Source organism: Papio anubis, chromosome 14 (genome assembly GCF_008728515.1).
Source record: "Papio anubis isolate 15944 chromosome 14, Panubis1.0, whole genome shotgun sequence".
NCBI classification, from domain to species: Eukaryota; Metazoa; Chordata; class Mammalia; order Primates; family Cercopithecidae; genus Papio; species Papio anubis.
This window is the reverse complement of record NC_044989.1, coordinates 12,750,908-12,763,711: the sequence shown is the minus strand read 5'-3', so window position 1 is coordinate 12,763,711 and position 12,804 is coordinate 12,750,908. Positions and strand designations below refer to the sequence as shown.

The 12,804-nt window shown below is 39.9% G+C and overlaps 1 long non-coding RNA gene across 1 annotated transcript; it reads left to right on the top strand.

Moving 5' to 3' along the window:
- The first annotated feature begins 825 nt into the window (after positions 1 to 825).
- On the top strand, positions 826 to 11,995 carry LOC108581817. Its single transcript, XR_001894594.3, has 3 exons — positions 826 to 845; positions 3,607 to 3,723; positions 9,518 to 11,995. It is a non-coding gene; the product is annotated as an uncharacterized LOC108581817 (long non-coding RNA).
- The last annotated feature ends 809 nt before the right edge of the window (positions 11,996 to 12,804 follow it).

Genomic DNA, 12,804 nt, shown 5'->3' with positions numbered 1-12,804 from the left:
GTTCACCCCCCAGATGGCTCCGCAGCCCACACAACTGTTGTTAGGCAAAGGGCTTCAAGTTTCAGGTTAATTTCTTGTCATGACCAACATTTCAGCAGAGGAACAGAGACTGCTGTTTGGGTCTTAGGAATGCTAGCAGGATAACACTTAGTAATGTTGAGGCTGATGATCCCACCCACTAGTGCTCAGCAAAAAATGCCTCGAAGTCTGCAAGTCTTTTAAGATAACAGGATCAGGTAATTATTTCAAAAGAAATTTCGTGCTCTCGAATCTTCAATGTCTGCGGATAAGAGGTGAGATAAATAGCAATAAGTATAAGAGGCAAGCCCCAGATAAAAGGTCTGCATCGAATTCCATGGCATTCTTTTTCACTTCTGAATATCAGGCTCAAACTGCATAAAATAAATTCTCCATGGAATTCAGTGGCTTTCTGGGAAATGTTTCTACTTTTAAACCCAAAGTATGGAACTATTTGACTTCTGAAAAATCTGGTCTGTTCATGGATTCTTAATCTGGCTAACAATTACAATTAGGAATTCACTGTCCTTCAGGTTAGCAAGGCATCGTTTATCCCCAGATAACCTATGTCCTTATTCTACCTCTGCCACTTGCTTGCTGGTTGAATGAGATAATTTATCTGTTAGCATAAGTCCTTCCATTTGTAAAATAAAATTAAGAGTAGTACATACTGCATAAATGTCAGTATTTGAATATGCTAATATATGCAAATTTTCACACACAGTATTGAACTCCTGGGAAAAACTCAAGCTCTGTCCTTTGGTTTGAAGGTAGCCTCCAAATTTCATGTGTTGGAAACTTAATCTCCAATGTGGCAGTATTGAGAGGTGAGGACTTTAAGAGGTGATTGGATCAGGAAGGCTACGCTTTCATGAGGGGATTAACCCATTCATGGATTAAGGGATTAATGGGTTAGTAGATTAATGGATTATCACGAGAGGAGAACTGGTGGCTTTATGAGAAAAGGAAGAGAGACCTGAGATAGCATACTCAGCCCCCTCACCACATGATACCCTGTGCCACCTCGGGACTCTCTAGGGTCCCCATCAGAAAGAAGGCCCTCAGCAGATGAGGCCCCTTGACCTTAGACTTTTCAGCCTCCAAATCTTTAGAAATGAACTCCTTTTCTTTAAATATTACTCAGTTTCAGTTATTCTGTTATAAGCACCAGAGAATGAGCTTATACTGTACACCGTAAAGGATAACTAGTATATATCATTATTAGTCTTCCAGCCAAAAAAAGGAAAAGCACCAAACATGCATCTTGGATAAACTTCCAGCCCGACATTGTTAAAGTCTATAATATCAAAACTTATAGCCAACCATCAATGGCCTAAGTATTTTCAATTAAAAAAGGAAGAAAGAGTCAGGTGCAGTGGCTCATGCCTGTAATCCCAGCACTTTTAGAGGCCAAGGCAGGAGGATGGCTTGAAGCCAGGAATTTAAGATGAGTCTGGGCAATGTCATGAGACCACTTCTCTATAAAAAAAATTTTTAAATTAGCTGGGTGTGGTGGTGTGCACCTATAGTCCTGACTATTTGGGAGTCTGAGGCGGGAGGATGGCTTGAGCCTAGGAGTTCAAGGCTGCAGTGAGCTATGACTGCCACTACACTCCAGTCCAGGTGACAAAGTGAGAACTTGTCTATATTAAAAAAAAAAAGAATAAGAAGATAGATACATGTATGATTCAAGATATGAGCAGAATGGGAGATAATATATATTTGGAAATATTAAGGCTTTAAACAATTATATGAATGTCTTACTGTTCTATAAAAATGGCTCTCTTTTGAAATAGGAGGAAATGCCACAGATCCAGTTTTGACTGTATCATCCCATGTAAATATAGGATAATGCCCTCACAATGTGGACCTTATCGAACTTGTCCCTCACAACTGTAAGAAGCCCTTAACCTTCCTCCCACCAGGCACTGCCTAACCAATAAACCTAATAGACAACTGAATCAATTTCATAAAGAATGATTCTGATCATGCCCTTCTTTGACAAAAATATCTAATACATTTTTAGTCTTTTAGAAAATAAAAAGAAATACAAAATCTATAAATATTTGCATACATTCAGTCTTCACCACAATATTTCCAAAATGTCTTTTCCACATCTTCCACTCCCAGCCTTCATGAATTCTGTGCCTAGAGGTGGCTCATCACACTCCACAAGCCTTGCATGTTCTGCTCAGCCTCTACACATACTATTGGCTCCCCTTTGAATCCTTGCACCACCCTACAGCCAGATGCCGTGTACAGCTCTCCCTAATCTACAAAGAAGGTTCAAGTGCTATCTGTTCTTCTTGTTCACCCCCTCACCTTTCTGTGTTAGTCTTCTGTGGCAGCCATATAATTATCACAAACTTAAAAGTTGAGAAATGTGTTTTCTCCCACTTCTGAAAGCCAGAAGTCCAAAATCAAGGTGTTAGGAGGGTTGTGTTCCCTCTAAAGGCTCTAGGGAAGATTCCCTTTCTTGCCTCTTCTAGCTTCTTGTTGACTACATTCTTCTGGCTTGTGGCCTGTATTAGTCAGGTTTCTCCAGAGAAGCAGAACTGATAGAATGTGTTTATATATACCAGTGGCCCTTGAACAACACAGGGGTTAGAGGCTCTGACCCTTCTCACAGTTGAAAATCCTCAGATAACTTTTTGACTGCCCCAAAACTTAACTAGTAATAGTCTGTTGACTGGAAGCCTTACTGACAACATAAATAGTGAGTTAACAAATAAATAAACTAGTTATCTATATGTATTTTATGCATTCATGACATACCTAACTTCTGCTTAACTTTTTTGATACTTTTAGGCTATGCAATTTGTCTGTAAACTTTTTCACATTGTTACATATCTCCAACAATTGTTCTATTTATTGAAAAAAGCATCTGCATATAAGTAGACTTAAGCATCTATACAGTTCAAACCCAGATTCTTCAACCAGTGTTGATAGATAGACAGACAGACAGATAGATAGATAAAAAGAGTGTGTTGAAGATGATATAGATATAGATAGATAGATAGATAGATAGATAGATAGATAGATAGATAGATAAATAGACGATAGATAGGCAGAGAGACAGACACAGAAAAAAAAAAAGTAGAGACATTTATTTTAAGGAATTGGCTTCATGATTATGGATGTTGGTAAGTCCAAAATCTTGAGGATAGGTCATCATGTTGGAGACTCAGCAAAGAGTTACAATTCCAGTGTGAAAGCAACATACCAGCAAAGTTCTCTCTTGCTCAGGAGAGGTCAGTCTTTTGTTCTAGTAAGGATTCAGCTGATTAAATGAGGCTCACCCACAATTATGGAGGGAATCTGCTTTATTTTGATATCCATTGATCTAAACTGATTCCATAATTATGGAGGGAATCTGCTTTATTTGATATCCACTGATCTAAATGTTAATCTCATCCAAAAAAGTCACCCACACGGAAACATCCAAAAACTGTATGACCAACTAGCTGAGCAGTATGGCCCAGCCAAGTTGACACATAGTTGACCATCGCCTGGCTCCATTTCTCCAGTCTCTGACTCCTTGGTCACGTTGCGTCCACCTCATCTGTCTGCATGTCTTCTCCTCTATAGGACATTTACAAAATGCATCTGATTGCATTTACAGCCCACCCAGATAATCCAGGATAAACTCCTCCTTGCAAGATCTCCAACTTAATTACATCTCCAAAGAGTCTCTTTCTAAATAAGGTAACATTTATCTGTTTACCACGTAAGGTAATGTTCACAGGTTCCAGGGATTAAGGTGTAGATGTATCATTTTGGGGCCATCTATCAATCAGTTACATTCCCCCATACCAAAAGTAGCATCTTATTCTTCTAAAGTTTCAAAACACTTGTCCACATCTTCAGTACCCGTATGTTAGTTTTTTGTTTTTGTTTTTGTTTTCTTTCTCACTAACACAATCAACAAATAGATATCAATCACCCTATTCCATGACATGCATTGTGCCAGTTGCTAGGGTCACAAAGAAGACTAGCAATTGTCCTGGCTTTCCATAGCTCACTGTCTACGGAAAGCATATATGTAAAGAAGTAATCTAAATTCAGTGTAATATGTGCAACATACAAAATACTCTAGACACCCTACTCTGCTCACGGACTACCTTGTATTTATCCCTATGATAACAGCAGCTGTTAGCATGTCCATATTCCTCTCTGAAGCAGGAGGATGGGTCTTAGGATTTGCTAGCAGGATAACACTTAGTAACACTTGATTTCTTGGATTCTCCCATGCTCCGTGTGGAAGCTCCATATACGTCTTTCTTCACTTCTGTGTCCCTACTGCCTGTACAATGCCTAGCCTACAGTAAATCTTCAGTTAAGTGTATTGAATTAATTCATTAATCTAACAAAACAATAAGCTCCTACTAAATACCAGTGCTTTTCTAGATGTTACAACTATAGCAGTATAGAAATCATTCAGAAATCCCTACCTTAATGAGACCTGCTAGACTAGTGTCCCTCCAGAGGGGACACTTTAACAGTTTTACAGTCTCTCCACCCTGCAAAATTAATTGTGCATGCACAATTAATTAATGGCTAAATAATGTGCTTTTGAATGACAGAAAAAAAGCAACTCTCTTGATGAAAAAAGGTAAAATCTTGGATTCTGGAGAAGAGTTTTAGGGATGAAGTGGGAGCAGAAAGAGCACTCAGATGAACATTCACTTCCATGATTCTGCACTTAACTGCTCTGTCATAGACTTCATCATCCTTGAGGAGACAGCTCTTTATTTTTTTAATACTCCTATGACTCATGCTTAAATCAATGTCTTGAATAGAGAATACTCTTCAATTTCAACAAATGTCTAGACTACTGTACTATTCCTTATGGTAGAACTAACTCCATGTGGCTATTTAAATTTTAACTAATTAAAATTCAATAAAATTAAAACTTCAGTTCCTTAGTTGTGCTACACACTTCAGTTTCTCAAGAGCTCCACGAGGCTATTGGGTACTGTATTAAAGAGTGAACATAGCCATCCTTATAGAAAATTCTATTGGACAGCACCAGTCTAGAATAAAGGAATGAAGTGACAACAATATCTTAAATGTTAGAACTGCAAGTACTTGCATCTCATAAATCCAATTTCCTCATTTTACATATGGAGACACCAACACCCAAGAAGGAAAGGCAACTGTCAACCGTTTATGCCAAGTTGGTCAATATCATGGCTAAACTGGAGCCTAGTGTGTGTTGACACCCCATGATGCACTGCAGTCTGTCCTCTGTAGCTCATTTATACTATATCATGTTACCCCGACTTTTGCTCTAATGTTTTTCAAGAGCACGCGTTTTGTTGTAATGTACTCTCTTGCAGAAAAATTCACCCAGGCCTTTCTCTTATGACTCTGGGCAGGGCCAGTGAGGAATTTACGAGAAGGGACTAGACAGCTCTATCAGAGCCTTGGAGCAGTTGATAGGTCAAGGAATGGGTTTAGGCCGATCATCAGCTAAAAATTAACACTCATGAGCTGCAGTGACAAATCACTAGAGATGTGGAAGAAAATATGAGAAAATAGAGAAGCAGTGAATTATGACAGAAAGGCTTGCATTAGAAAGGCTTGAGCTCACAGTCCATTTCTCTTCCTACTGTGGCCTTAGGTAACTTACCTTTTTATACTGAGACTTTTCCTTACCTGCAAAATAGAAATAATGACACCAACATCATTAATCAATATATAGCGTATTGATTACCTAGCAACTGACCAAAGGAGATTCTAAAATGTGTGGTAGCTTTACAATGATTATAGTATTATTGCTATACTGTCATGATAATGAGAAGAAAACTATTAGAAAATAGGTTCAGACATAATAATAAAAGCAAATATTTATAAAGCACTTATGCACTAGGCGATGATCTAAGTGCTGGCACATATTAATTTACTTAATATCTATAACAAGCCTGTGAGGGATAATAAAAGTGCCCCTGTTTTACATATGCAGAAACTGAGGCACAGAGCGACTTACCCAAGATCATCAGCTAGGAAATCTAAAGCTGAAACTCAGGCAGTGGGCCGCAAAAGTTCTGCTGTTAACCATCCTTATTCCGAAGGGAAAGGCCCCTGCTTCCCTCCAGAGGGGACACTTTTACAATCTCTCTACCCTGCAAGAACCCATGAATGACCCTTTGTTGAATGAGTATCCTGGAACTTACAGATTAATCAGTGGTAGGTGGGAAAGCTGAAACCCAGGGTACCATAGGACTTGGGTCCCAGAATAATGTGATGATTCAGGGCACCTAGTTTCTTATGGGCTGCTTCTGGATCATTGTCAGGTGAAGCTCTGCACTCTTTCTTTCAGCTCTTGCAAAAGGAGCACTGACACTTGGTTGAACTAAAATGCAAACAACCACAGTTTGGCTTCAGCCCTCCTGAGCTAGTTCCTGTTTTCAAAGCTTCACAGGTTGTTGAAACACAGACATCCTACCTAATAATTTTAACTCTGCAAAAAGTGACTCCGGTGGAAAAGTGTCCATATCCAGTCTTCATTGGTTCGTTTGTGTAATAAATATTTATGGAGGATGACAAGTGCCAAGAACTGCGCATAGAGAAACAATACAGGCAAGACTCTTCTGTAAGAAGCTCAGAGCTCGTGAAGGACACAGATATATAAACAGAAAATCAAATCAAGTCTTTTAAATTTTGTGCGAAAGTCTACGTACGGAACAGAAGGTGCATAGAAGAGAGTGGTCTGAACTATCTGAGAGGCCAAGAAAGATTCTACAGGTTTCTCCACTCAGTTTCTTTTCAGATGACACTGAAACTGGGACACTAACTTTTCTGGAATACCTGAGGGAAGTCCGCTCCTGGATTTCTGGGTGTGTGAATTTTCTCTCTTGTCTGTCTTGAGAAACATCGATGAACATTTGCATTGAGTAAGATCTGGCCCTCTGCCCTATTTGGCTTAACTGAAATTTTGAAGCAAATTCTGAGGGGTGGGTGAGTTTTTCCAATTCCTTAATTAAACAACTGGAAAGCTTCAGGAGAGTCATTCATCTTTGTATCTTTTCAAATGACTTTCACTGAAAGGGCCACTATGTTGCAGTCACCACTTTCCTTTAAATAATATTTCTACTGTGTTCTTGAGCTGTTTATTTTTATAGTTCTGTGTATTTGACCTAAAGCTTTTAACCTTGTGTGTGTGCCCTGAAGTGACTTTATTGCAAAAGGGTTTGGCTTATAAATCTTAATAATAAATAATATTCAGTCGTAACACAAGGAGAAGAAATATCAGAACTGCCTGTTCCCTTGAGAAATGTAACAGCAGAAAGGAAAAAGTATGAGGAAGCTCACGTCAATGAGTGGCCACAGAGGGCACTGAAACCCTTGAGCAGAATTGAGAAGAATCATGTCTATCAAATATGTAACATACACCAGGAGCTAGGGATCCTGCTTTGGGACATAAATGTTAATAGAGCAAGCACTATGAAAGAGGGAAAACCTGTGGCTCAGCAATGTCAAGAGAAGTCCCTAGGTTGGTGCAGGGATGAGAACTTAGACTACCTTTGTGCAGAAGCTTTTGCTGGTTCCACTACGCCACACACCCTCATTATTAAAAGCTTTCTATTTCATGAAACTGATCAAAATATATGACTCTCAGGAATTTGGATTAAGGTGTACAGAGAACTATGAACTATCATGCAGAAAGGCCATTTGAGTTCCTATAGTTTCTTAATACCCAACCTGTTCGTGCCTAGGTTCCCCTTCTATTATTTTTTCCTTTTTGATTCATATATTTAGAAACATTTGTCTCCTGACTTCCACTTCTAGCAATACTACAAGTGACAGACCAACATTCCTACTGTGCAAAACAAAAATGCCAGATCAAAAAAGCATCCAAGAACTGCTGGGGCAACCAGGATCTGGAGAGTTGATGGAGTGAAGGGAATCTTCTGGGAATACCACAGTTGACGTCCCATGCCCGGAGTCCTGCCTGCCACCATGATCCTGTGGCCTCCCCAGCTTTGCTGCCCTTTGTGAGAGTTTTAATCCCAAGTTCCTGTGGTCTCCTGCCATCCTCCAGGCTGCTCTGCTATTCCTACATCATCAACATCACACCAAAGAGCCCAGAACCATCTCTGCATCTCCTGCTATGAACCTGCATCAGGAGAGGGTGCCCCACCAAGCTTCTCATGGGTGCTGGTGCTCCCTCCCTCATTCCTATATTATGTACCACCATGGTGCAGGGGCATAGTCAGGTGCTGGGGTCTCTGATCCTGTATTTGCCAACCTGAACTATCATGACCAAATGCCACAGACCAGAGGGCTTAAATAACTGACATTTACTTCTCATGGTTCTGGAGGCTGGAAGTACAAGATCAAGGTCCCAGCAGGGTTGGTTTCTTCCGAGGTCTCTCTCCCAGGCTTTCAGATAGCTATATTCTCACTTTGTACTCACATAGCCTTTTTTTCCTGTGGTCTCATACCCTTGGTGTCTCTTCCTCTCATAAGAGCACCAATTCTATCAGATTAGAGCCCAGTCCCTATGATGTCATTAAACTTTCACTACCTCGTTGTAGGCTCTATCTCCACATGTAGTCACATTGAGCATTAAGTCTTCAATATCTGAATTTTAAGGGAGGAACACAATTCAGTCCATAACAGATCTGATGTCACAATCTATTCCCTTAGCTTCCTTACCTCTTTCTTAATCATACTTTTCTAAGCCAGTCCCAGCATTTCTACTTTATTTGATCTAGTGACCATATCAATGAATGAATAACTTTAGTCACCAAACTACCCCACTTAAGATAATGAAGAGGAATGCTTATAGGAATATTTTAAAAAGTTGCCTCTCAAATTATTAATTATTTTCATCCTTTCCTCAACCTTTACTGTTCAGTAACTTGCTAAATTGGATGTTCAGTATAAGATAGCTTTTTCAGTTGATAAATATCAAACCTACAGCAATAAAAATTGAATACAGTAGTATTGTTTACTGAACTTCTACCAAGAGTTAAGGTACCTGTGCTATGTACTCTGCTTCTGTTACTTTTAATCATCAAAAAAAAAACCCCAAAATACTTGTTTTCACATTTTACATATTACAGGTAAGGAATCTAAGTCTCAGTACTGAGGGTGTGTCTGAATTCACACAGCAGATGAACAACTGACCCCCATGATTTGAACCAGGTCTGTTATTTCAAAATTAATGTGCTTTCAACATAAGGAATCCATTCAATAGATAAGTTTACCCTAAGTGTTGGGATTTATAGAATATCAAAAGAATTTGCAGATTCTATCAATATATTACAAATGCCTATGAATCCTAAAATTCTGTCATAGGAACTGGTATTGATATTCAGCCCCTATTTACAGATAAGAAAACTGAGGGCCAGAAAGCAGAGTTGCATTACAACTTTCTTGGACCCTAGGGTACATTTGCCTGTGTGGTCCTCTTTCTCCATGAAATTTGATTTTACACCATGTAGACATAAAGACAAAGATGTTAATATTAGGTTTATTCTCTCATTGTTAGTTCTCAAGGCCAAAAGATCAAAATCAGTAATAATGGGCTGAAATCAAGATATCAGCAAGTCCAAGCTCCGTCCAACACTCTGGAAAGCACCTATCTGTTCCTCGCCTCTTCCACCTTCTGGTGTCTGCCAGCATTCCTTGGCTTGTAGCTGCATCACTCCAATTTTTGCCTCCATCTTCACACAGTCTTCCCCTCTGTGTGTCTATTTTCCCTGTGCCTCTGTCTGTATAAGGTGACTTGTGATGGTATTTAAGACCCACTTGACAATCTATGATAGTCTCTTTATTGTAAAATCTTTCATTGAATCACATCTGGAGAAATGTAACATATAAGGTAACATTGGGAGGTTCTAAAGTTTAAGGCCTGATATCTTTAGGGCCACCATTCAGTCCACTGTGGGTTCCATTCTGTTTTTGGTACAGCCATCCCCCTCCTCTGTTGGTATACATTAGAATCACGAACACTAGAACTTAAACTCCTTACTCTATTCTCTGCTTATGGAATCTGTACAGTGATTCTGAGTGAATTCTTCTCTTTCATGCAAAAAACTCCTATGCACTCTTGAAAGCATGCTAATCTTTGTTGCATGTAAGTTACATGTAAATCATTCACACAACCCTCAGCGAGTTCTCAGTACAGAAACTCCATGCCCTGAGGTCAACACTTTCCTTCTTCTCTCTGTACACAGCATAATAGTTACAAACATGGTCTCTGGTCCAGAATCCTAGATTTAGATATGGAATCAGTCATTTACTAGCATCATGACCTTAAGCAATGTTTAACCTCTGTGAGTTTCCAGTTCACCATAAAATCAGGGTGATGATAGGATCCACTCTGTAAGACTGTTGTCAGAGATTGAATTTGTACATCCAAAGCATGTAAGTCAGTACTTGTTCTATGAGTGTCAGCTCAGATCACCATGGCAATGCCTGGTCTCTGTCCATCCCTCCCCTGGGCCCTATTAAGCTATTAAATGAATTATCAGTTGTCCAATTACGACAGAGCCTTTGGGTCCTTTTAAAATGATCAAACTTCTTTATATAATTTCTGAGTGTTGTTTTCTGAATCTTTTACCATGATTTTTATTCCATAATTTTTGGCAAATGGTATAGAATAGTGGTTAGGAGCACAATCATTGGCATCAGTGAATGACTGTCAGCCTGGTTTCTTCCTCTGTGAAGTAGACATAACCATACCTACCACATGGATTCCTGCAGATGGCAGATAAGGAAACCACGTAGGTATGTGGAAGATAGTTAAGTGATCAATAAATGGAAGCTATAGTTATTTCTGTCTTTTGCAGAAGCCACGAGGCAGGGAGTGGTAGAGGCAGTAGCATCAAGTCTGAGTCCGGGCCATGTGCAGTCCATTCCACTCCACGTAAATAGCCTTCATGTTACTCTCAAATCCTTTCTCTTTAAGACACAGCTCATTAAAACCATCTGCTAGCCACCCTTGGTTAGCTGAGGCTAATCCTTGTTTACTGTAAATGTCAAAATGTGTAAGGAGACCTGAGGGTGGGGAGTGGCTAGAGAAAAACACAAAAATCCCTTGAAAAAAAAAAACAAGGAACCTCTAGAATGACAAATGTCCTCCTGCAAGTGAAAAGTCTTCGTACTTAATCCTCCTGATGCCAGGGGTGTCGATTCATACAAAAGGTTGCCCCATGTTCTATAAGACTCAACTTGCATTTCAGCTATAAATGTGTTACCAATGAGTCCAGACTTGCAGCTCCACCAACTGAGGTAGGTATATGGAGCCTGAGGGTCCTGAGGGTCAGGCTCCCCAACCTCTGTGGACCGACAGAAGGAAGGGACACTTGGCCTTGGCAGAAAAGGCAAATCTAACTGGAGGTGCCTGATGGCATTTGCAGCAAGGACCCGACACCCCTCCTTGACCCCCTTTAAATGCCAGGCACAGATGTCACCTCTCTGGCTGTGGTATTTAGTCCTCACATTCTTTGCTACACATGTGTGGGGTCCTTTTTCAACAGGGATGACCTAAAACAAATGTTGAGGCAAAATCTGACATTAGACAAAGAGATTCCAAATTGCAAATGGCTTCAACTGCTTTTGCAGCTGTCTCAGGAAAATTCTTCCCCACTAACACCAATAGCTTTCTTGGCTCCCCAAACTTTTAAATATTAAACTCTCCTCTCAAGTGCAAATAAGCCTGCAGCTCCTTTCCACCCCACACAACCCTTCCCTCACTTTCACCTTCTCATTAACTCTCCTTTGTTCTATCAAAAAACTCAGGAAGGGTTCAATTTTTTGAAAGTCCTGTTGTTTCTCTTTGAATCCTGTATCACCTCCTTTTTTATTAAAATACACATTGTGGGGCTGAGCATGGTGGTTCATACCTATAATCCCGGCACTTTGGGCAGTAGAAATGGAAGGATCATTTAAGGAGTTTGAGACCAGCCTGGGCAACAGTCAAGAACTAGTATCTACAAAAAATATTTTTTTAAAAATTAGCCTAGCCCATTATTGTGGTGTGTGCTTGTAGCCCCAGTTACTTGGAAGGCTGAGGCAGGAGGACCACTTGAGCCCTGGAGTTCACGGCTGCTGTGAGCTATGGTCAAGCCACTGCCCTCCAGCCTGGACAACAGGGTGAGACCCTGTCTCAAAGAAAGAAAGTCTACATTGTGAAATAAACAAAAACAGCAGAAGGGTATCTGCCTCGGGGAAAAAAAAGAAAGGCTTTGATTAGAGATTAAGATGGGTTCAAATGTTGTTCTTGCCACAGTTATCTGGGTAACTTTGGGCACATGAATCATTAGCATGTGAAGGGCATTACCTGGAATTATGCAGTGGACAGACAACCTGTGCTACCATAAACCCTGCCTCTGAGCCATGGTTCCATATTCATAAAATGGGAGGATGCTTTCTGACTCATGAAATTATGAGAGAAATACATCTAGTGTGAAAATTGTCTGACAATGGTAAAGCAAATTTAATTAGAAATGTTAATAAAAATTGCAATAAAATCAGTAACTTACCTTTGATAGCTTGTTTTGTGTTCTACAAAGATATGAACACATCATATGGCACAAAAATGCAAAGACATCTTCCAGTCCAATACCCTCCTTGATTCTTTGTCCTGAACTAGGTTGTTCAATAAAGAAACTTAAAAGCATTTTTTTTTTTTGTGACAGAGTGTCACTCTGTTGCCCAGACTGGAGTGCAATGATGCAATCTCGGCTCACTGCAATCTCTGCTCACTGCAATCTCTGCCTCCCAGGTTCAAGCAATTCTCCTGCTTCAGCCTCTAGAGTAGCTGGGACTACA